Genomic DNA, 23,745 nt, shown 5'->3' on the forward strand with positions numbered 1-23,745 from the left:
AAAACCACAACGAGATACCACCTCACACCAGTCAGAACGGCTAAAATCAACAACTCAGGAAACAACAGATGTTGGTGAGGATGTGGAGAAAGGGCAACCCTCTTACACTGTTGGTGGGAATGCAAACTGGTACAGCCACTCTGGAGAACAGTATGGAGGTTCCTCAAAAAGTTAAAAATAGAGCTTCCTTAAGACCCAGCAATTGCACTACTATGTATTTATCCAAAGGATACAAACATAGTGATTGGAAAGGGCATATGCACCCTAATGTTTATAGCAGCAATGTCCACAACAGCCAAAATATGTAAAGAGATGTCCATTGACAGATGAATGAATAAAGATGTGGTAGATACCTACAATGGAATATTACTCAGCCATCAAAAAGAATTTGCAACAACGTGGATGGAACTAGAGTGTATCATGCTAAGCGAAATAAGTTAGTCAGAGAAAGACAAATACCATCTGATTTCACTCCTACGTGGAATTTAAGAAATAAACACATGAAGATAAAGGAAGGGAAGGAACAATAAAATAAGATGAAAACTGAGAGGAAGGAAAACCATAAGATACGCTGAACTCCAGGAAACAAACTGAGGGTTGCTGGAGGGGAGGTGGGTGGGGGGATGGGGCAGCTGCGTGATGGGCATTAAGGAGGACACGTGATGTAATGAGCACTGGGTGTTATATGCAACTGATGAATCACTAAATTCTACCTCTGAAACTAATAAAAAAAATCAAAGATAACATAACAGTGATACACAGATTTTAATTATTACACCTTAAAATGCATCAGTGCCCTACTTCCCATCACCATGATCATAGGTGGCTAGGAAGCTGTTCAATCTGAAGCGGCTGAGGCAGCAGAAGGTGCCCTTCACCGGGCCCATTCTATTAATAGCCGCTCGGCGTGACTCAGGTTACAGGTTGGTTCAAATCCATATACAACTGGCTCCCCTGACGGAGGCAATTTGGGTACTTTGTTTCTCATGCGGGATTTTTATTTTTAAAACCCTACTATTGGAAATAAAAATGTCAATGAAGGTATTAAAAAGGGTGGAGAGCAGTCTATTATTACAATCAAGGCCAGGGAAAAGTAAGAACTTGTGAATATATATATATATATACACGCAAGCACACACACACACATATATCTCCCAAGTTTTCAATATTATATTCAATATTGTATGCTCGGGCGCCACACATTTAAGCTTACAATATGAAAAATACACACTTTTATGATGTACTGAGACATTAAAAAGCAGAAATTCTTACCTCGTTTCTGTAAGATTTCCAAGTGAACAGAACAAAAAAGGATGCTTTTAATTTTACCATTTCTAACATTCACTTGGTGAAATAAATATAACTTAGAGATCAATGATTTAAAAAGGGGTGGATTTCTGTTTATGTGGAAATATTTTAAGCATTTACTGATATTCATCCAAGATATGTCCTAATTAAACAAAAGAATTGCACAAGATGGTGGGCCAAATGGCCAGTAAGCTCATGAAGAGACGCTCGACACCAGCAGCCATCAGGGAACACGCGACTCGAAATCCTAGCGAGCTCCTACGTCCCGCCCACTGGGACGGTGAAAAAAAAAAACGATAAATAAGAGCGAGCGTTGGCAAGCCTATGGACAGACTGGAAGCCTCATACACTGCCTGTGGGAAAACGCGAAATGGAGCAGCCACTTTGGGAAGCAGTGGGGCAGCTCCTCTAAAGGTTACCACATACAGGATCTAGCAATTCCACTCACAGGTGGCCGCCCAAGAGAAGGAGAAGCACACGTCTGCGCAAAAACGTTTCTGAAAGTTCATAGCAGCATCAGTCACAACAACCAAAAAGTGGAAACAATCCAAAAGTTCAACTGACAACGGAGGGTCATCCAACGTCAAAAAGGAATGAAGCACCAACCAGGCTACCATGTGGATGAGCCTGGAAAACATTATGCTACGTGGAAAAGCCAAACGCCACGGGCCACATATGAGTCCATTTATGTGAAATGTCCAGAGTAGGCAAATCCATGGAAACAGAAAGTCAATTCATGGTTGCCTGCGGCTGGGGATCGAGGGAGGTGGGGAGCCACTGCTGCGGGTACAGGGTTTCTTTCTGGGGTGATGGAAGCACTCTAAAATTGACTGTGGTGATGACGGATGCACAGCTCTGTGAATTCACTAAAAACCCGTGAATTCACTAAAAACCCATGAATTCTCTATTTAAAGGGGTAAAGAGCACGGTACGTGCATTATTATCTCAGTAAGGCCATTATTATGAAAAAGAAAATTTTTTAAAGTCTATGGGAACGGGGGACTATGAAAGGACAGGGCAGTGTCTCTGGGCTAATGAAATGACTCTTTATCTTAGCGGTGGCTGGCGACTTTACACACGTGTAAAACTCACAGAATTGGACACCAAAAGAAAAATGTCCATTTCGTTGTATGGCAATTTGAAAAATAAAAATTTCTTCACAAGTCTATAGCTTTGGGCATCCAAAGCCAACTTACTAGGAACCAATGTTCAGATATAATCATGTCAACAGTTAGTCGGAAATGCGGAATGATTCCGCTGACTTGGCTATATCTGGTACAGTGCATAACCCTGCCTCTTCCAGTCACCAGGCGAGGAGTGGGAGGTCCTTGATCCTTGGTCTTACTGTACAACTGCTTCGCCCGTGAGCAGGTGACCTAGGCTGTTATTTCTGATCCTTCTGCTTCAACCGGCCCACAGCTTCCCATCGTTGCTAAGACAAGACCCAAGCTCCTGATTCTGGCGTGCAAGGCTCTCGCTGTGCAGCCACGTCTCTGCCTCTCCATACTGGCTGGGGGCCAGGACAAGGCAGGACAGCAGGGTGGGCCATGGAACCAGCCAGGCCTGACTCTCCAGCCAGAGGGAGAACGAAAGGAGGTCATTCACTCCACAAGTACTTATTGATCATGTTGGCTAAGCACTGAGCACATGCTTGGCACATAAGGCGTCCTCGATAAATGGTAGCTATTGTTAAAGATACACACACACACACACACACACACACACACACACACACATGGATGTTAGCTTCTTAAGGACAGGTCCCCCCTCTCTGCTGTACCAACACCCAAATGGCAACAATACCAGGTAGTCAATAAACACACTGACTCCATGAAACTTGTCTTAGAGAACCGACAGAAGATTCTTCAGAAAAAGCCACTGTCTTTAGAGAAATTTCTACTTAAAATGTTAACAGACCTTTATGCATCCCAGTATCTTTTGTCATAGCTGAAGGAAGTGTCAGGGTAGGGTAGGCTGTCTGCTGGGATACAGATTTTGATTCCCAGCTGTGTGGGATAGGCTGTAAATCCATCACCAGGCTTGGAAAAAGCAAACAGAGATCTGGGGTCTCATTTCGCACAGGGAAGACAAATCAAGGAGGGAGAAAAGGCCACATCCCTGGATTCAGAATACCTCTTTGCTCAGGCCAGTTTAGGCCTGCACTATGTGCTGAGCCAGGTCAAGCAGGGTCAGTGTGAACTTGGCTGACAGCAGGCCTGGGGCACGGGCACCTACCCAGCTTTTGCCGGCTCCCCTGAGCCTGGATTTCAGGGGCGGGGACGAGGAGGCAGTGGCTCCTCTGGATTTCTCCAATCTTCGCCTGGGTCCAGGAGGAAAGGAGACTATACCACAGAATGGGGAGCCCAGCAGAGTATACCCAGCTCCCCCACCAAGAGGAGAGACTCCCCAGGGCCCAAAGCATCCACCTGCCCTAAATGTTCTCTTTTACCCTCTTCCCTTGCTACGAACTTGATTCTTTATTCTGATGGGACTGTGGTATTTTCTCTCCATAGAGTGTTTTTTTTTTTTTCTGGGAAATGGGGGGATGCCATCATCCACCTTTTTCTTTGTGCAAAGAATGAGTCGGCTATCACACTATACTAACTGTAAACATCAGATAAAAGTCAACGAGACAGAGTCCATAAGGTTCACCAGCTTAAACAAATGGAAAAGAAAAGATTTCACTGTGTGGGGCATTGCCTGGGAGAAGCAAGAACTCATAGAAACAGACATTGTTTGGGAGGAAAGAATCAGGCGGCTTTATTCCCGGCAGCAGATGAAAAAGCAACATTCAGCCAGCTTGCAGCGTCAGGGAATCTGAATGGCAATGGAGTGGCCCGGTCACTTGGCTCCCCCTGCCTTTCCCCCTTAACAGAAGGTCCAAGATGAGCCAGGAGCCCCAACAACCCCAAATGCCATGGAGAAGATGACTTCTTGAGGGCCTGTGCACCTGGCCCACACTTTTCTCACGGCGCAGATAGGCGTCTCTGACAACTGGAACTCAAAGCCGGGGGCCACCTGCCACCTCAGTCCTTAGACAGTGGTGTCCAGGGCTCTTCCAGGATGGGTGTGGGCAAGGCGGGGGACATAATACAGAACAATGCATACAGAGTGATCTCAGCTAGGTGAAATACACATCCATAGCCACAGGCACACAGAATAAAGATTGGAAGGAAACCCCCAGAATGCCAACTGTTCTTATCACACACACACACACACACACACACACACACACACACACCCTCGTCAGTTCTTCACAGGATGCACAATAAGACAAGTTATATTTTTCCTTCAAGATTAACCCATGCTTTTGGTCCAGTTGGCTGCTCTCCCAAAGCACAGGCTGAAACTGCTCAACGACAGCAACAGGGGCCTTAGGCAGTGATGCTGGGGGGATACGTCCCGCAGGAAGCCTCAGGTAAGATTACCGCTCCTGGGGGAGATAGATTTCCAGGCTTTGTGCAGCTAACCCCCAAGTCCACAAGGACGGGCTTCGGTGTGAGTCTATGAAGATTATCTAAACCAGTCAGCGTGCCTCGGAACCTTCTGGAGGGCTTGTTAAAAACAAAGACTGCTGGGCCCCATCCCTGAGTTTCTCTAGTGTGGAGTAAGGCCCAAGAATTTACATTTCAGACAGGCTCCCAGGGGAGGCTGCTGCTGCTGCTTGGGGACCATAACGGGAGCGACGGCTCTAAACCAACGAGTAAGTTCAAGCCGAACACCCCTAAGACACCAACACACTGAATTCTTCCGCACAGGGCTGACGACCCTTAGAACCCTGCCCAGGAGGGGTGTCCTTGACTTTTAGTTATCTTTAAATTTTTTGTGAGTTTGGACTTCCCTGATTACTCCTTGCTTCTGTAAAAGCCAGATTTCGTAATTCAAAAGCTGGACACCGGCTCAGCTATCATATCACAAGGTCATGGGGCAGCTTCTAGTCACAAAAGGCTTCCAAATGAGTCACCAGGGTGTTGCCAGGCAGTAGAGAGGACGGGATTAGAAGGGAGAGAAGTTTGATAAGGAAAAAAAAATCTCAGTCACATTTAGACAGCCACCAGCACCGTGTTCTTGGGAACTGGGAATGAAGCAGCTAGAACTCTACTGTCTTCCATGATTTAAAAGATGGGGGTTCCACGATCTCCGAGGTCACATATGTATCACCCACCACTGCCCTTCCCTTCTTCCTTGGCTCATCCAAATGCAGTGGCAAAGAGCTAGCCAGCCTCTGTGAGGCTTTGAAGACCAGTTCACTTGGGTCTTGGGCCATCAAACAGCTACTCAGCTGTTCAAACTGGTCCATGAGTACAGACCGGAGCCAAAACAGGAAAGCATGCACCTGATGTTGGCCCAGGCTAAAAAGAAAGCTGCAGGTAAAGGGGAAGCTCCCACTAAGGGAGCCCCTGAGCTGTGACCAGGGTTGATACTGTCCCCACTGCAGGGGAAAAACGAGAAGGCGTGGATCCCACTGAGCTACCTACCCATCTTCCTGCCAGCCTGGGAAGGAAGGTTCCCTAGTGATTATCAAAGAATAGGCCATGGAAAGAGCTGCACCACCTTCATGCTCACGGAGGTCAACTCAAAGACTGAGAGCTCTCGCTGGGCTGTTGAGCAATGGCACACATGAGGAGATCTGCCACCACTGGGAAGAGGAGAGCTAAAGAAGTTGCCTCTAAACTGGGCTAATGGCACAATGTTAGCTTTTCCGTACGTAAAAATAAAATTTTGCCTTCAAAATAAAGTCAGCCAGAGGGCCTTCAACTTTACTCCCCTAAGTCCCACAAGGAAAAAAAAATTAAGATATAATAAACTATAAAGAAAAGGAAATGGAAGAGAATGTGAAAAATTTCAACCACTTTTCAGAAGATGAAAAGCAGTAGAACCTGGTTCTAACTGCTTTCGCAGAGCAGAAGCAACTGTAACAAGTGCCTACAGGAGGGTCCCAAGGAGAAGTGGGGAACTCTGAGAAGACTCAGGACTTTAGGAACTGAACTGTGGGGGATGGTGAGGGAGAAAAGTTTGGGATTAGCAGAAGGGTCATATACAAGAGCAATCTGACACCTTCCCAGGCCCACAGATCCTGTTGGTCGCCGGAACATCCGGGTAATAGTTCTTTCTTCATTCCAGCAGAAAACTGGAGTCAGAGAGGTTGAATCACAGAAGCGCTGGGCCCTTAGAACACCTGGCAGGGCTGAGATTGGATCAAAAATAGGGGAGTATGTGTAAGTTTTCCCACTCACGTCCCCAATTCAATTCACAGATTACCAGCCACCAGGAAGGAGACCAAGGGTTCCCCTCTGGGGAAATAGACCAGCACCAAAGGAAACAACTCCAGATAACCAGAGTCCCCAGTGAAAAGGCAAAGTGTACCATCACTCGTAATACTTGCAATACTTAATCAACAAGCCCCACTCTTCATATAGAACTCCAGTCAGGATTTAAGTCTCCCAAATATGGACAACCAAAGACCACCAGACATTTGAGAAAAGCCTCTATCTTGTAGACAGAGACCAAAGCAAACAGGAAAAGGAATTCAAAGGTAACAAAGACAATGCAGGGAACAGAAGCAAATTTCGAAATATTATCATTTATGCCTTCGGAGAGAGAAGCCATTGTCTCCAAAAGCATATGAATAGGACACTCTTCCAAAAAAAAAATGGGAGAGGGGACACTCGGAGAATAAAAGTGAGTTTTCACAAATTAATACTGGAAATTAACTTATAGCAGAAATAAGAAATTAAAGAACTGAGATTAAAAACCTAAGGAAATCTCCAAGAAAAAAGAATAAGAATTAATAATAGAGAAAAACAGATAAGATAAAGAGGGGACCAATCCCAGGGGTACAACAACCAATAAAAGGAACTCCAGAATGGGAAAAAAAGGGGGGAATAACAGGAAGAAATTATCAAAAAATTATATAAAGATTTTACAAAAATTATATACATTATATTATGTAGTTATATATAATTATATCTATATTTATATCACATATAATAAATATTTCTTTATACTTACATTATACATAAAAACTATGTTTCCAAGAACTGAAGAATATACATTTCTAGATGAAGAGGGTCCACTGAATGCCCAGTGTAATGAATGAAAAACATCCTACACATCATCTTGAAATTTCAGAAGCTTCTAAAAAATTGAATGACACGCAAAGGATCAGGAATGAGGATGGTCAAGGCCTTGGCAACAGCAACACTGAAGGTTCAAAGACAGGGAGCATGGCCCTCAGAATTCTGAGGGAAAGTTATCGCAAATGAGAATTCTACACCCACTCCAACTGCCAATCAAGCATGAGAAAAAAGTAAACATGCCAGGATAATTTATAATTATAAAAGCAAAGATGAGAAGAAAAAACTCAGAGCTTGTGAGTTCCAGGGAATAAGAGGGAGAGCTGAACAGGTGGGACATGGAAAATACAGTTGTTTTCATTGGTCTTTTAGTGTAATTGACTTTTTAGAAGCCATGTACACGAGATTAGCAGGAAATACACTGGACTAAGGACCATGTTGAACTGCACTGTGACTGTGCATACAAGTGAAGTCATTTCAGAGCTGTGGTCAATTCTGCCAGCCCAATGGCCTTGGTTATGCAATAAACCATGAGGAAGAGGAAGTAAAGGAAGAGAAAACCTGTATATTAAAAGACTTAAAATACACAGCATGTTTTTAGGGGCGCCTGGGTGGCTCAGTCAGTTAAGCATCAGATCTTGGTTTCAGCTCAGGTCATGATCTCAGGGTCATGAGATTAAGCCCTGCATCACGGAGCCCATTTAAGATTCTCTCTCTCCTCGCCCTCTGCCCCTCCCCCCAACACCTACCTGCGTGTGCCCTCTTTTTCTTTAAAAAAAAAAAAAATTTTTTTTTAAAAATAGATAAGAATAGGGCACCTGGGTGGCTCAGTCGGTTAAGCGGCTGCCTTCAGCTCAGGTCTTGATCCCAGGGTCCTGGGATAGAGCCCCATGTCAGGCTCCCTGCTCAGCGGGAAGTCTGTTTCTCCCTCTCTCTGTCTGCCCCTCCCCCTGACTTGTGCACTCTCTCTCTCTTGCTTGCTCTCTCAAATAAAAAATAAGTAAAATCTTAAAAACATAGACAAAAATAAATTATGGTGCCTAGTGATTATGATGAAAGTCTGGACAGAAGTTACCTTTGCAGGGAGGGCGAGAGGGGCTTCTGCAGAAGCTGACAAAGTTGTACTTCCTGAACTGAGCCATCACTATAGAAGGTATTTATCTAATAATAATGCATTATGCTACTCAGGTTTTGTGTGGTTTTCTATATCTATGCTTGATTTAATAATAAAAAATTTTTTGAAATTATGTGCATGTATTTTTGTCTTGATACAAATGAATTGCTTTAAAAAAGAAGTCAAGTGGATCTCACACACAGAGGAGATTTTTTGGCAAGATGTTCTCTCTGTGCATCAACACTGGGTATTTCTGAGTGGTCTGATCTGGAATGTTTTCTTGCTTTCATCTCTGTTCTGTCCTAAATCACAGATGCTTAAAAACTGGCTACTGCACAAAAAAGAGTCAATTATTTTTAACTTAACAAGTCAACCATAGGTATCTAATGGGCCAATCTTTCAAATCTGGGGGTTCCAGAGCTTTCTTCTTTTCTCTCCACCTGATTAATGTCAAACCCAGAACTGAAGGATAGAATGGAATCTAAAATGAGCCCATTTTTCTATCTTCCGGATCTGCCAAAAGACTGGCTTGTGTGGGACCATTTACATTCCCTCTTGTTGCCACTGAATATATGAAGATAATTCAGGGATATAATAATCATGCATTTTCAAATCTGCTTTACTTTTGTTTATAAAAAGAAAGCAACCTAATACTTTGGCTGTGCTTAATGTAAAGAATGAATTTAAATATTAGGCACTAAAATATTATTCTGAATTAGTAAGATGTATATACAAGTACCTCCAGTTTCAGTCAAACTTTGCACTGTCCCTTAAAAGCTAAATGAAACCAAGGTTATCCAACTCAACAAACAATAGTTACTTCGGGGCCCTCGGGAAATACCAAAACTCATGATATTCAGAATGGACAACCAAAAAAGCATACACTTACATGAAGAAAAGGAGGAGGGGGTGCCTGGGTGGCTCAGTTGGTTGAGTGGCCAACTCTTGATTTTGGCTCAGGTCATGACCTCAGGGTTGTGGGATGGAGCCCCAAGTCGGGCTCCGTGCTCAGCACAGAGTCTGCTTAAGATTCCCTCTCTCCTGGGGCACCTGGGTGGCACAGCAGTTAAGCGTCTGCCTTCGGCTCAGGGCGTGATCCTGGCGTTATGGGATCGAGCCCCACATCAGGCTCTTCCGCTATGAGCCTGCTTCTTCCTCTCCCACTCCCCCTGCTTGTGTTCCCTCTCTCACTGGCTGTCTCTCTCTCTGTTGAATGAATAAATAAAATCTTTAAAAAAAAAAAAAAAGATTCTCTCTCTCCTGACTATGGACTCTGAGAAACAAACTGAGGGCTTCAGAGGGCAGGGGGATGGGGAGAATGGGATAGGCTGGTGATGGGTAGTAAGGAGGGCACGTATTGCATGGTGCACTGGGTGTTATACGCAACTAATGAATCATCGAACTTTACATCAAAAACCAGGGATGTACTGTATGGTGACTAACATAATATAATAAAAAAATATTATTATAAAAAAACAGATTCTCTCTCTCCTTCTTCCTTTGCCCCTCCCCCCCCGCTTGTGCACACACGCATGTGCGCAGGTGCTTTCTCTCCCTCTTTCTCTCTCAAATAAATAAATCTAAAAAAAAAAAAAAAAAAAAAGGAGGGGAAAACGACTCAATTAACACCAGAAATATGAACCATTAGTTCTTGACAGGTTTATGGACTGGGAGTTAGTCTTACTGGAAAACATTTACATTTCTTCCTCCCCAAACAAGTACTGTAAATTCTAGTAGACACTGTGCCTTCTAGCCTAAATCCAAACTTAACTGTAAACACGTTGATTCATCTTCCCTCTCTCGGAAGGGCTCCAAGCACTCAATAGACATCTTCCGAATCCCATCTTCCTAGGGGTGGGAAACTAGGGCCAGAGGAGCTCCAGGCAATGGCTAGATGAGCCAACAAACTCCTCCAGAGGGGGAAGACCTTATATAAGCAGCCCGGCAAGGCAGCAGAGGGACAGACCAGAACCCACATCTGCTCTCACCAGGCGGACTCTAGCCTGCTTTCCCAAGCTATGGCCTTCAGAGGGTCCCATGGGAGTTCCTGAATGGTACGAAAATTGTGTGTGATTTTTTTTCAAGTATGCTCCACAGCAAATTTGAATCAACAAAAAGAAAGAAAATTGCAAAAGTTGCCCAGTCCAAACCATGATTACCAAGGCAAAGCTTCCAGTTCCAAATTTGGGATCTGCTACCCAAGTAAGTCCTTGGTTTTTATTTGTTTGCCATTCAGTTTGGGGACCGCTACCCCAGAACACTAAGATCCATACTGGTCTGGCAGAGGAGGGAGGTTCACAGGGACAGACAGCAATTCTTTGAAGGCTCAGAGACCTGTAGGCACAGGGACTCCACCCATACGGTGTACTGAATCGTTCAATTATCTAAAATTCACGTAACCCCAAAGCTCAAATACACAGATTTTTGAAGTTACCTTTACATGTAATGGACAATCGTAACAACAGCCCAGGGGAATGGGCTTGATTCAGAAGTACCTCGGAACAAAGAGTACACTATGAAGGGTTTCCGTTTACTTAAACACAATGGCCTGATTTCTAACCATCCCAGGTGAAGGAGTCTTGGTTCAGGGAGGAAGCCCGATGGCGTGGCCTCAGGATCACAGGGCTACTGAAGGCCAGAGTAAAAACTGGATCCCAGTCTGGGGCCAACCACGCAGAGAACCAAGAGTTCAGTGGACTCACTCTGAAGCATGAGCCTGAGGCAAAGTATTGGATCCACAGTTACCCCACCTCACAGAGAGTTCAAGTTCATGTTTTTTTTTTTTTTAAGACTTTATTTATTCATTCTACAGAGATAGAGACAGCCAGCGAGAGAGGGAACACAAGCAGGGGGAGTGGGAGAGGAAGAAGCAGGCTCCCAGCGGAGGAGCCTGATTTGGGGCTCGATCCCAGAACGCCGGGATCACGCCCTGAGCCAAAGGCAGATGCTCAACCGCTGTGCCACCCAGGCGCCCCTCAAGTTCATGTTTAAACGAAGAGAACAATGATGTGGTTCCACCTTTAAAACTCAACTTTGAAACAGTTTCCACAGTAAGATTCCTTTAAATGAAGGTAGGAGTCCAGCTTCTAAATAAAGTTATAAAAAGAAAAGGTACACATTTATAGGGCTGTAATACGCTATAAAATGTGTCCTCCCGAGCAGAAGTTTATAGTAGCAATAGGTTCCTGCTTTGAGAATTTTAAATCATCACGTTTCAGAATGGCCACATCTTTTTTTAAAAAAATGTTTTTAAGAAACACACAGGCATCAGCTGGTAAAGATTTTATTTTCTTCAAGTAAATTGGTTTTACAGCTTTAATTTCTTAACTGGGCTAACTTAAAAATCCAGAGAAATCATGTAATTCAAGTGAAAAAACAGAGCACAGGAAAGAAAATAAAGAAAACTGGCAACCAGCTCAAGGCTGTTTCAATGGCTGACCTCTGTAACTAAATAGTCATAACAACGAATAGATGGTGTTTATTAATACGCGCTTAAACTACAGCACCCCCCCTACACTCACCGTCCCATGAAGAAGGCATCCCATCTCAGCCCTACCAAGGAGGAGACCATGACTCTAGGAGCTGGATAAACAGCCCACACGGCAGGCAGGTGGCACAGACAGGGCTTGAACCTGGGAGGTCTGGCTCAGGAGCCCAGCCTCTTGGCACAGCACGATGAAACTTGTACTGGCAAATCCAATTTATTGACTACTTTCTAGGAAACTTGCCCTTTTATACAGAGAAAACGTCCACATAATACAAACAATATTCAAATGACTTTAAAAAAAAAAAAAGAAAAAAAGCCTGAGAAGTATGGGGGGAGGGTGTAAGACACCCAAGCAGAACTGAAAAAAACATTATTTTAAAATTTCAACATCAGTTTTAAGGTCCAAAATCTAAATCAAACCAGTGCCTACCCAAGGCCACCTGAAAGGTAAGTTCCTACCCAGGCCAGAGGCCAGGACATCTGGGTTCCAGCAAACCAAGAGAATTAGCTGGTCAGCAGACTACCCTTTCCATCCCAAACCGACCCATTTCTGCAGATCAGGGCAAAGAATCACAACCAGATGGCCAATGCTCGAGTTTCCATTTTCAAAATATTAAACTATGACCATAGCAATCATTTTGTTTTATTTAAAATATAATGTCTCCCACCAAGCAAAGGCATTTTAAAGGGCCAGTAAGAAGGGTGCCCATCAAGTAAGTCTTCAAGAGCTTTTAGAGGCCACAACATTGTCCTCTTTCAAATCTTCCAATATGCGTCCCCTGGGGATGGTGGGGGAGGAGCTCTGCCACCCTCAAGAGGTCACAGTGAGAACCAGGGACACTGAAAAGCAATGGCTAGACCCTGCAGACAGAGCCTGTCTGAGACCGTGAAAACCGGGTCCCCCTTTACACTCCTCACCTTTGTGAAGAAAACAGGACACCGGGTCTCAAGTAAGAGAAACCCACAGGCGAAAAGCCAAAAACAACATCCATCAGCAACTAGAGAGATTTGTTCACAGGGCAGAGAGGGATTAGGGGAGGTAAGGGGGGCCGGGGGTCACAGTAAGGACAAAGGATTCCCAAGACAAAGGGGAAAGCAGGAGGGCGAGGGTCAGGGGGAGGGGACTAGAAGGAGAAAAGATGGGGCCAGGAGACAGGATGGAAGGGGGAGAGAGGGGAGAGGGACTGCAGGAGAGAAAATGGGGGAGGGGATAGAAGGAAGAGGAATGGGGAGGGAAGACCAGAGGAGAGGTGAGGGGAAGGGTAGCAGAAGAAAAAAGGGGGATGGGGGAGGGGAAGGGAGAAGAGGGAAGGCAGGAGGAGGAGGGTGACAAGCAGGGACAAACTGAGACAGCTGAGTACCATGAAATGGTTGCTAAGCTGCTGCCCATAAACCCACAATAATGGCTGCAGATACACTAATCCTTACCCCAAAAGGGGGGAGGCAAGATCAGCAAGAACACTAAAGCGGAGTTCCCCGGATGGAATTCCACATAAGCATCCTTCCTAATGTATTCTTTACAAAGGAGGCCAACATTCTCTGGTAATAAGAGCCCAGGCTCATCATTCTTTTTAAAGATGAGACAACGAGCTCAGTATAATTAGTAACACTTCCAGACCGTGGCAGGTCAGGGTCCACTTAAATATCAGAGACAGCAGTCCTAGCAGTGGCAAACAGGAGATGATGAGCCCCAGAGAGTGAGACGGCCATTTGCCATCAGCACTAAGAACTGTGTTTCTTCTCTGGAACACACACTAGGAAGCAATCATTTTCATGGGGTCCTTTTCCAAAAGAAAAAAAACAAAGAACTTTAGTTCACTGAAAAACAATTTGTAAGCAGAAGCAATTTTTACTCAGAAGTCTCCATTTCAATAGTATTTTCATTTAATGGGCTCCTGAAAAAATAATATAAGGAAGTAATAATCTGAAAATCATTTACTGCAATACACCATCCTGATAAAATAAAGGACAAAAACCACATGACCATCTCAATATGCGTCAAAAAAACACCCAACAAAATTCAACACCCTTTCAAAACACTCAACCAACTAGAAATAAAGAACTTCCTCAACTTGGTAAAAAGCATCTATGACCAACCCACAGCTCACAACACACTTATTAATGAAAGAATGAATGTTTTCCCCTACGATCAGGAACGAGGCAACGATGCCCACTCTTGCCACTTCCATTCAACATTGTACTGGAGGTTCTAGCCAGAGCAGATAGGCAAGAAAATGAAATAAACAACACTCATACTGGAAAGGCAGAAGTAAAGTTTCTATTTCTACTTGCATATGACATGATCTTATAGACAAAAAAATCCTAAGGAACCCACTAAACACCGATTAGAACTAATAACAGGTTCGGCAAGGTTGCAGGATATGTCATCAACATACGAAAATCAGTTGTATATCTAGATACGAGTAAGGAACATTCTAAAATTGAAATGAGGAAAATTATCACATTTATAACAACATTTAAGAGGATAAAAAAACTGAGGTATAAATTTAACAAAGGAAGTGTCAGACTTGTACACCGAAAACTACATTGTGGAAAGAAGTGAAGACTATCTAAATGGATGAGAAGACATCTCACACTGAGAAAGACTTACTATTTTAAGACAGCAATAGTCCCAAAATGGATCTATGCATCCCATACAACCCCTATCAAACAGTTGCCTTTTTTGCAGAAATTAAAAGCTGATCTTAAAATTCAAATGGAAATGTTAAGAGATCCAAAATAGCAAAAATAGTCTTGGGAAAAAGGAAAATAAAGTTGGAGGACTCACACTGTCTGATTTCAAAACGTATTAGAAAGCTACGGTTAGGGACGCCTGGGTGGCACAGCGGTTAAGCGTCTGCCTTCGGCTCAGGGTATGATCCCGGTGTTATGAGATCGAGCCCCACATCAGGTTCCTCCGCTGTGAGCCTGCTTCTTCCTCTCCCACTTCCCCTGCTTGTGTTCCCTCTCTCGCTGGCTGTCTCTATCTCTGTCAAATAAATAAATAAAATCTTTAAAAAAAAGAAAGAAAGAAAGAAAGAAAGCAAGCAAGCAAGCAAGCAAGCTACGGTTAGCCAAACGAACGTAGTACTGCTGTAATGCTACGGATCAATGGAACAGAACGGAGAACCCAGAAACAAACCCTTACGCATATGGACAACTGACTTTCAACAAGACAATTCAATGTGGAAAGAACGGTCTTTCCAACAAATGGTGCTGGGACAACAGCCCCATGCAAAACAGCAAAGTTGGACTCCTACGCACACCATCCACAAAAATTAACCTGAAATGGACCTCAGTCCTAAATGTAGGAGCTAAAACTATAAAGCTTTTAGAAGAAAATACAGGAATAGATCTTCATGACCTTAAGTTAGGCAATGGTTTCTTAGCTGTAACACAATAAACACAAGTAACCAAAAAGAGATAAATTAGGCTTCATCAAAATTAAAATTTTTGTGCTGCAGATGATACCATCAAGAAAGCGAAAAGATAACACAGAATAGATAGTCAAGGCTGTTCAAAATGAAACAATGCATCCTTGCTATTTTGGTCCAGGTAAGGGCAGCTCAGCACTCCTAACCCTATCCCAACACCCCCGCGCCACTTCTAGGAGGAGACTCTGAAAGATTTCAAGAGTGGGGCGCCTGGGTGGCTCAGTTGTTAGGTGTCTGCCTTCGGCTCAGGTCATGATCCAGCGTTCTGGGATCGAGCCCTGCATCGGGCTCCCTGCTCCACGGGGAGCCTGCTTCTCCCTCTCCCACTCCCCCTGCTTGTGTTCCCTCTCTCACTGCCGCTCTCTCTGTCAAACAAACAAACAAACAAGTAAATAAAAGAAAGATTTCAAGAGTTACCCAGGGAGTTGTGAACCTCTCTCTGCCACACTCCAATCCCAGCCTCCACTCCACCTGAGGTCTCCCTTATAAAAAGCGACTGACCTCTCTGATCCACACCCTTGTCAGGCAAGGTGCTAAGGATACTATAACCCTGTCTTTCACGTATACAAGGTCCCGCCGCTCACCCTGCAGCAACCCTTCAAGACAGCTCTCAGGAACGCAGGACTGCACACCCTTCTGGCACATTACACCACATACAGCTTGCCTCTGGAAGGGGGAGAAGCACGGACACGAGTGAAGACGTCTGGACGTGAAGCCCTCAATATGGACCAGCTACTCAACTTCCAATGGTTTGCCAGGACCCACCTCAGCGAAGTCACAGGGAGGATAAAATGCTAAAATCCATGTAAACACTCACTAAATGTCTGTCACCTGTTGTTCTCACTGAGAAAGGAGAGGCAGGTGTTAGAGCCCACTGTCAGAGATAGAGAGTCCTCTACTATGATTTCCCAACATGGATCATGCTGCTCCCTCCATCTGAATGGCCCTGCCCCTCCCTTGAGCTGGGCACCTTTCCTTAACCTCCAGGGACCCTTCCCAAACTCCCCAAGCCCAAAAGCTTCTATGAGAGTCCTCTGAGCACAGTGGCCTCTCAGTCACTGTTCCAACTCTACATTTCTTGGTGAAATTTCATTCATACCTGTCTACACCACCAGACTATAAACTCCAGGGCACAGGGGCTGCGCCCCTGCTTACCATCCCCCAGCACACTGCCCACTATGCCTTCAACGGAAGCACTCTGCCAGGCACTGTGCTAGGCCCTGAGCACTCCCAGTGAACATCATAGATGAGGTTCCCAACCTCCAGCAGCTTCTGTTCTCCTCGGGGGAAGACTGGAAATAAAACCCGGAAACCAGCACATAAGATCATTAAGAAAATGGGCACAGAATGGGCACACTATAAATATCTGTCCAGTAAATGTGTGACGAAGAACCGTACCCACTTAGTAACTTGACTCCCGAAAGCACAAAAGCATCTTCCGTGTGTGTCACGCCCAATAGCAGGGGCTCGCTGCCCGGTACCCCAGCGCTATCTGCTGCGCTCGGCCAGGTCCCTGTCCGGGGAGCATCAACTCCCTGGAAGGTGAAAAGGCACTGATGTGTAGAGGCAGGTCAATCTCATTCCCAGGACCAGAAACATGTCAATTTTCCCCAGTTGGGGCATGAGTCAGAGCAGCCACAGCGATCTCATGACCCAGGCATTCTGTGACATGGCTCTGGTGATGACGACTGGTGATTTTAAAAGGCTCACGAAAAAGCACAAGAGAGACCGCAGAGCAAGCCCGCTCCAAGGGGGCCGCTCCCACTCCGAAATCCATGCCCCCCATCACCCTGGCAGACAGACAGAGCAACTTAAATCGGCATCATGAAAACTGAACAAGATCGAAAGGGTCACGTTTGCTCTTCAGTCATTTGATATGTTTTGAGCAGCTACTAGGTGCCAGGAGCCCCCGCCTGCCTCTAAGTAGTACTGGGAATATAGGGAGAAAGGAATCTGACAAAAATCCCTGCCCTGGTGGAACCTGCGATCCGTTGGGAAGAATGACCTCAACATGCTCTGCCCCCAATAAGTCACAGACAAGAACAGCCCTTCGGGTCAAGTGCCACATGCCAGGGTGGACATCTGCATGCCCTCCACTGTCCGACTGAAGCCTCTCATGGACGTTCTTTACCTCCAAGGGGCCACAGACAAAAATATCAGCAGTGATAGGCCAGCGGGAGAACTGCTGATACAGATGGGTCACCTGGGGTCAGGAAGGGCTTCCCATGCCAACCTCGGGTCAGCCCTCAACAGTGAGCAGGAATCAGACAAGCTGCCAGAACAGGCTGTATGCCGGGAGCAGGGGCAGGGCACAGGCTCTTCCAGGCAGAGTTAACAGCACAAGCAAAGTCCGGGAGGAAGAAGAGAAAGCACCGCCCAGTGAAGGAACTGAAAAGCTCAGAAGGGCTTCAGCAAGGGAAGAAGGGGCAGCAGCCTCTTCCGCCCCATGGGGAACTCCTAAACAGGTTGTAAGCAAGCAAGTGAAGGGATTTGATGTATGCTTTAGAAAGGTCACCTTAGGAGCAAAGTAGAGAAAATATTAGAGCAGCCAAGACCAGCAGGGCATTCAGAGCAATCTGGGAGGCAAATAGCCAGGGGAAGGCGTGGGAGTGAGAGAAATGGAGAGTCAGGCAAAGGTCCAGGTTCCTGCCTGAGCAGCTGGGAACAGTGATAACCCCCATGAGGCTGGGCTCACAGGCAGACCCCTATGGGGAGGGGGAGGGGCCAGGCGGAAAGCGGTGGGGGTGGTAAAGATCTGGGCCGTGTTCGTGCATCCCAAAATGGAAGTGTGCAGTGGGCAGGCGGGCGGGCAGGCAGTAAACAGGTCCAGAGCTCAGGAGACAAGATTTGGGTAGTGATGGCAAACGAGGCCACAAGCGTGGTCACCTCCAGGGGCAGTGTGCAAGGCAAGGTGGTGATACACCCCAAAGATACCACCACTCAAAGGCTACGGCGGGGGGGGGGGTACAGAGGAGCCTGCAGACTGCCAGGCAGGGTGGCAGAAGAAGTGGGAAGGAAGCCAGAAGGGAGCAGCTTTTTAGAAGCCCAGGGAAAAGACCCTTTCAAGATGGAAGGAATGCGAGTGTGTAGCCTGTGCTGTCAAAGGTCAAGAATGCCAGGGCTGGGTGTGCCCTGGACTCAGCCCCAACTTCAACGCTCTTGGTGGGGGAATAAAGGGCTCAGGTGCCTGAGGGCAACAGGATCAGGGAGGAGGGGCAGTGAAGGAGGGGGAAAGAGCCATGGCCAGGGGAGACCGGGGATCTAGAAAGATGGGAGAGAATGAAGTATGTCAGAGGATGTGGGATACAGTTCACAGACAGGATGAGGCTGAAGAGACAGAAAGAAGGACTGGTATTCCAGGTGCCTCTCCTGAGGAAGTGGGAGAGGATGAGACCCACAGGATAATATGAATCAGCCTCAGGCAGGAGGAGGGTCCCTCCTTCACTTCACCGGAGACAGGACAGAGGAAAGGCTCTTCACATCTGGACATGAAGGCTGGGAGGCAGCAGGTCTGCTGTATCCTGCTCACGCTGCCAGGGGTAAGTAAAAAGTTTAGGAAAGACGTGGAAAGTCTAGAAGTCACTGTGGCACAAGGCGGAGAGAGAAACCTCTTAAAGAAACATACACACACAACTGGGCAGAGCCTATGGCCCAGCTGAAGTTGCTTGACAGGGTCAACATGCTGGGTGATAGGTGATTCTAGAACTTCTCCAGCAGCCCTCGGAAGGCAGGTGCAGAGTTCCACTGGGTGGCACAAAGGAAGGACAACAGGTGCTCGGTGACAGCAAGCCGGGGTGGAGGGGACATGCCAGGAACCTGGATGGGGCAAGGAACATGTGCAAAGGGCTGGAAGGTCTAGAGTTCAAAGAGCAAGGCCGTTATGCTGAGGGTTTCAGAGGTGGGACAGGTAACTTCAGGAGATGACAGAGTCCAGGCTGCGACTAGGGCAGTGGATAAAGCAGGGAGGAGAGGCCACCACCAAAGAGGAGATGGTCAAGGTGCCAGGTAAGTCATCAGAATCCCGAATGATGCACTAGGTCAGGGGAAGATGACCTAAAGCCAAGTGTTCCAGTCTTCCATGATGGGAGGTAGAGAGCCTGGGAGTAGAAGGAGAGGACCATATACCGAAGTGTCACCATTCTTTTGGGGCTGGTATTGAATCCCCTCGATCACGCTACACAGTCTTATCCTATGGATGGAAACACGGAGGCTCACTGGCTGAGAACTTTCCCAAGGTCACAAAGTCTAAACCTGCAGGACGCAGATTATAAGGTTCAGGCATCCGAAGATCAAATGTGCTCGGCCTGCTACATGCACAGAGAGACAGGGTAGATTGCATTATTTATGCCCCAGCAACCACTTCTCCCCATGCAGGGGCTCTTTAATTGCGCCTCACACCATCTCCAAGGAGGAGGGGGTCAGGGGCCACCGGCTGCCAGCTAATAAGCGACCGGCTATCCTCCTGAATGGCTTACTATACTCACTGAGATGGGAGGCCACGGTAATTACCCAGAGCCCATTAAAAAGAGCCCAGAATGTGAATGTGCTAATAGTTCCAGAACAAACACACCGCAATATAGTTTAAGGCAATCCTAGCCCAGAAATTATATTTCTAAAAGAGCTGACTTGATCATATTCTACAGGAAAAAAAATCCCTTCCTTCCCACATTTCCGAACAAAGCAGCCAGTGTCTTAATTCAATGACAACGGAGTTTCATTTCAAGGAAAGCGCAGCAGCCTACCACACTTGTTTGGGGGAGTTAAAAAATATTGGTGCCACAGTCTCGGGGGGCTAGAAAAGACCCAAGGAAGTGAAACAGGACAATGGTCTTGTAATAAGAGAAATGGCCGTCAGCATTAATTTGGTTCTTCATAACTTGCTATTTATTTATTCAGATGCCAATAAGACAGAGTGGAAAGGCCTAGAAGAGAAGTGTTCAGAGGTTGGAAAGAAGCCCTCGAGTGTTAACACGCTCTAGGTGAATTTGAGCAATATCCTGCGATTTCACACCATACTTGGCAAAGACTCGCCAGGCCACGAACAGCACGACGGGGTGATGGGCAGCTCCTCGACGCTGCACACACAGGAAACCCAAGCCTCAGAGCCACTACCTGGAAGACGGCAGCACATTCTGGGATAACCAGGCATGCCCCACTCATCCTCACTTACGGCAACCCCAAATAAGCCCAGCTCTCGTGTGGCTTCTTGCCGGACTCCACCAGAAGGCAGCAAGATCTGTCCTTAAATGTTTCAGATTCCAGGAGAACGCACCTTTCAGATTCTTTACTGATAACCTCAGCAGCTGACCGGCTTGAAGGAGCCTTCTCAAAGGAGCCTGCTAAGCATTCCTCACTCAGTCCCTCCAAGCCCGCAGGTGGAAGAGCGCAACTCCCCAGGAGCTGTGGCAGAGTCCGATTTTCTCCCCGTGCCAAGTTTCAAGGCCAGGCCTTCGGGGGAGGGAAATCATCTCAGATTATGAGGTAAGCAAGAGAGATAATGATAAACCTGGGATCAGCTTTTAATGTTTGTATAATCTTCCTGGTTCCTGAAATTCTGATCCTTATGGAGACGGGGGGGGGGGGGGGGGGGGGGGGGATGCTATCATCCACACCGTGAGGAAACTGGCAACGTACCTCAGACAACCCCACTCGAATTTATCAGAGAAGAATTTTTATAACAGTAAATTTCAAATAGGGCACTGGATCCAGACCCAGGCTAAGCAAATGGGCAACATGCACAAAGAAAATACTATCGAATCTCTAGAAGAATCTTCAGATATGTTTCAATGTTGAAAATTCAAATCGCTCCGGTTCACTAGGATCCGCTGTCACCGATGCTGTGCTCTGAGGCACACCGTTCCTTTCCCTCTTTGTAATGTGTTCAACAGTTACTTCGTGCTCCTTGACTTGGCTTCAAGTTTGAGATTCACCTTCTTCCCTCTGCCAAGAGTAACTTCTGAGCTGTGAAAGAACACAGCATTCTCCTTCCTCTCCGCCTTTACCTCAGGCTTGAGAGGAAGATGCCTCCACTCATTTCTTAGGTGTTGGGTAAACTTTAACTCCAGCAGTCCCTACTAACCCCTTGACCAACAAATTACACACAGTGACTTTTAACACCGGGATTTTTAAGTCATGTAAATGTTTTCCGGTGTTAAATGCTCCATTCAGAATGTACAAGATCTAAGGCGTCACAATAGAGTCTTCCTGGCCGCAGCTCCTCACACCCACAGCCTGTCCTGAGCCTCTGCCCCAACACACATGGTACCCAGTACCCTGGCCTGGAGCGGCCGCCGCTCTGCCCGGGCCTATACCAACACTCAACCCTTTCCCTCTCCCTGCCCCCCACACAGCAGCTGGGGAACCCATGCACAAAGTAAGCCCATTTATGTCAGCTTCCTTCCAGCCATACTCAAAATAAAATCTCAACTGCTGACCACAGCCAAGCAGGCCAGTGGGATGCAGGCTTGTCCTGACCATCCCCCTCATCTGTGTCCACTTTCCCGAGGGGTGGGGGGTTCCCTGCATTAAGGTCACACCAGGCTTCTTGCAGAGGCCTGGGCACTTGAAGTTTGCTCTGCCTGAGAGGACGCTGTGCTTGCACATTTTCCCCCTCCCCACTACTGGGTCTCTGCCCACCCATAACCTCCCTATGGAGACCTTCAGAGCCACTCCACCCTCTGTCGCCGGTCCCTCCCTGTCTCCCATAGTCACTACCTGGCATTACAGCTTACACCTGCTACTCAGCCTACACCTGCTACTCGTTTACATCTCTCTCACCTGCCCCCAGACCTGGGCTGCCTAGTTTACTGTCACTCCTTGATGCCTGGCCCAGGGAGGTCACTCCACACTACTTACAATCACTCTTCTAACCAGATCTCCAGCTCCCCATCCCGCCGAGAAGGCGCTGACTCCAACCAAACCCGACTCTTACCTGCTGAAGACCTAGGAAATCAGAACCGACCACGTTTCTGGAATAAGCAAATACACTGAGATTCGGCATGGACACTTGTCACTGTCACCCCACTGCCCAGAGCCACGGCACCTGCTCCCACCAGTCTGTAAGAGCTGGGGCAGCCACCACGGAAAAAGGCTTCCTACTTTATGATTCCCATTCTTCAGATAAAGTTAGGGAAATGAAAAAAGGCCATTTTTGGTTTTATTTCCCAATCTCTGAATTAGCAGAGAAACCAGTAAGAATAATTAGGTGCTCAGTTCAGTAAGTCTCTTCCCATGCTGATCTTACTCTACATTTTGGGTTTGGGCTTTTATTTATTTTCTTTAGCACTGTTTTACAACAAAATAATTTTTAAAATCCAAAAAAAGCATTTTTTCTAAAATAGTTATATTTACTTTCCTTTGAAGAAAAATGCCCAGGCTATAGAAGCTTTTCTTAATATCTATTTCTGACCATTGTAGCCATTATTACAGTTCACTAGACAGGACACTGATATATGGATTATTTCATTATTTTTGAAATTAAATAGGATCAATTTGTCATAGCTACAAAATTAATGTAAATATCTCAAAACAGCAGCACTTGGAAATAAACTGTAGGAAACTTCTATAATGAAGCTTGAGTCCCTTTGAGCTTTAAAGCATATACTTTGAGGCCCCAGCACATAACAGCACACCCCTTGTAGAGATTCAGTCCCCCCAGAACAATAATTCAAGTTGACCTGATATGATTTTACCTTGGGTTTCCAAGCTGAGATGGGTTACTATTAACAATGAGGTGCGAGCAAAGGGTCACGTAGAAGCTTACTGATAAAAGTTATCAGCTGGACCCAGGACAATGGTGGCAGGAGACGTCATCAGCCAAACCAACAATGCACAAACTGTGTGCAAAAATGAACAGAAATAACCAGGGCTTCAGTTTGTCTGGGTTACAGTGGCCCTAGAGCCACTACTGTGCCCCAGGAGTGGAGAGAGCAGTAAGCCAACCACGCAGTTTAAAACAGGCTCTTGACCAGACAATGTCCAGTGTTCATCACCCTCAGACTTACCTGCACTCCTTACACTTTCTAGGAAACGCCGAGGCTCACTTTTAACCTAAAATGGGCCAACTTTCTTCACGTGCCACTCTGTCCTGTCCTAGTCCCACAAAGGGTTAAATAAGAGGGCCTCAAAGGAGAAAAGAAGGAGGTATCATAGGAGGGAGGGACAGAGGGAGGGCTTGGGAGGGGGGGAGTGGGAACAGCACAGAAATAGAAAAGATGGAGAGAGACAGAAACAGAGAGAGAGAGAGGGAGAGAAAGGCAACAAACAGCAGAGAGAGAAACAGAAGGACAAAAGACAGACAAGAAACAAAACACACGGAGAGGGCAA

General features: G+C 46.2%; 1 protein-coding gene and 1 long non-coding RNA gene across 3 annotated transcripts in view; one reads left to right on the plus strand and one right to left on the minus strand.

The window, feature by feature from the left end:
• TRAK1 (trafficking kinesin protein 1) overlaps window positions 1–23,745 on the minus strand; it is a 180,451-nt gene that overhangs the window by 143,328 nt on the left and 13,378 nt on the right. The window lies entirely within an intron of this gene.
• LOC123000913 (uncharacterized) lies at window positions 17,384–22,982 on the plus strand. Its single transcript, XR_006409289.3, has 3 exons — window positions 17,384–18,959; window positions 20,317–20,901; window positions 22,294–22,982. It is a non-coding gene; the product is annotated as an uncharacterized LOC123000913 (long non-coding RNA).

Source organism: Ursus arctos, unplaced genomic scaffold, assembly GCF_023065955.2.
Source record: "Ursus arctos isolate Adak ecotype North America unplaced genomic scaffold, UrsArc2.0 scaffold_20, whole genome shotgun sequence".
In the NCBI taxonomy this organism is placed as follows: Eukaryota; Metazoa; Chordata; class Mammalia; order Carnivora; family Ursidae; genus Ursus; species Ursus arctos.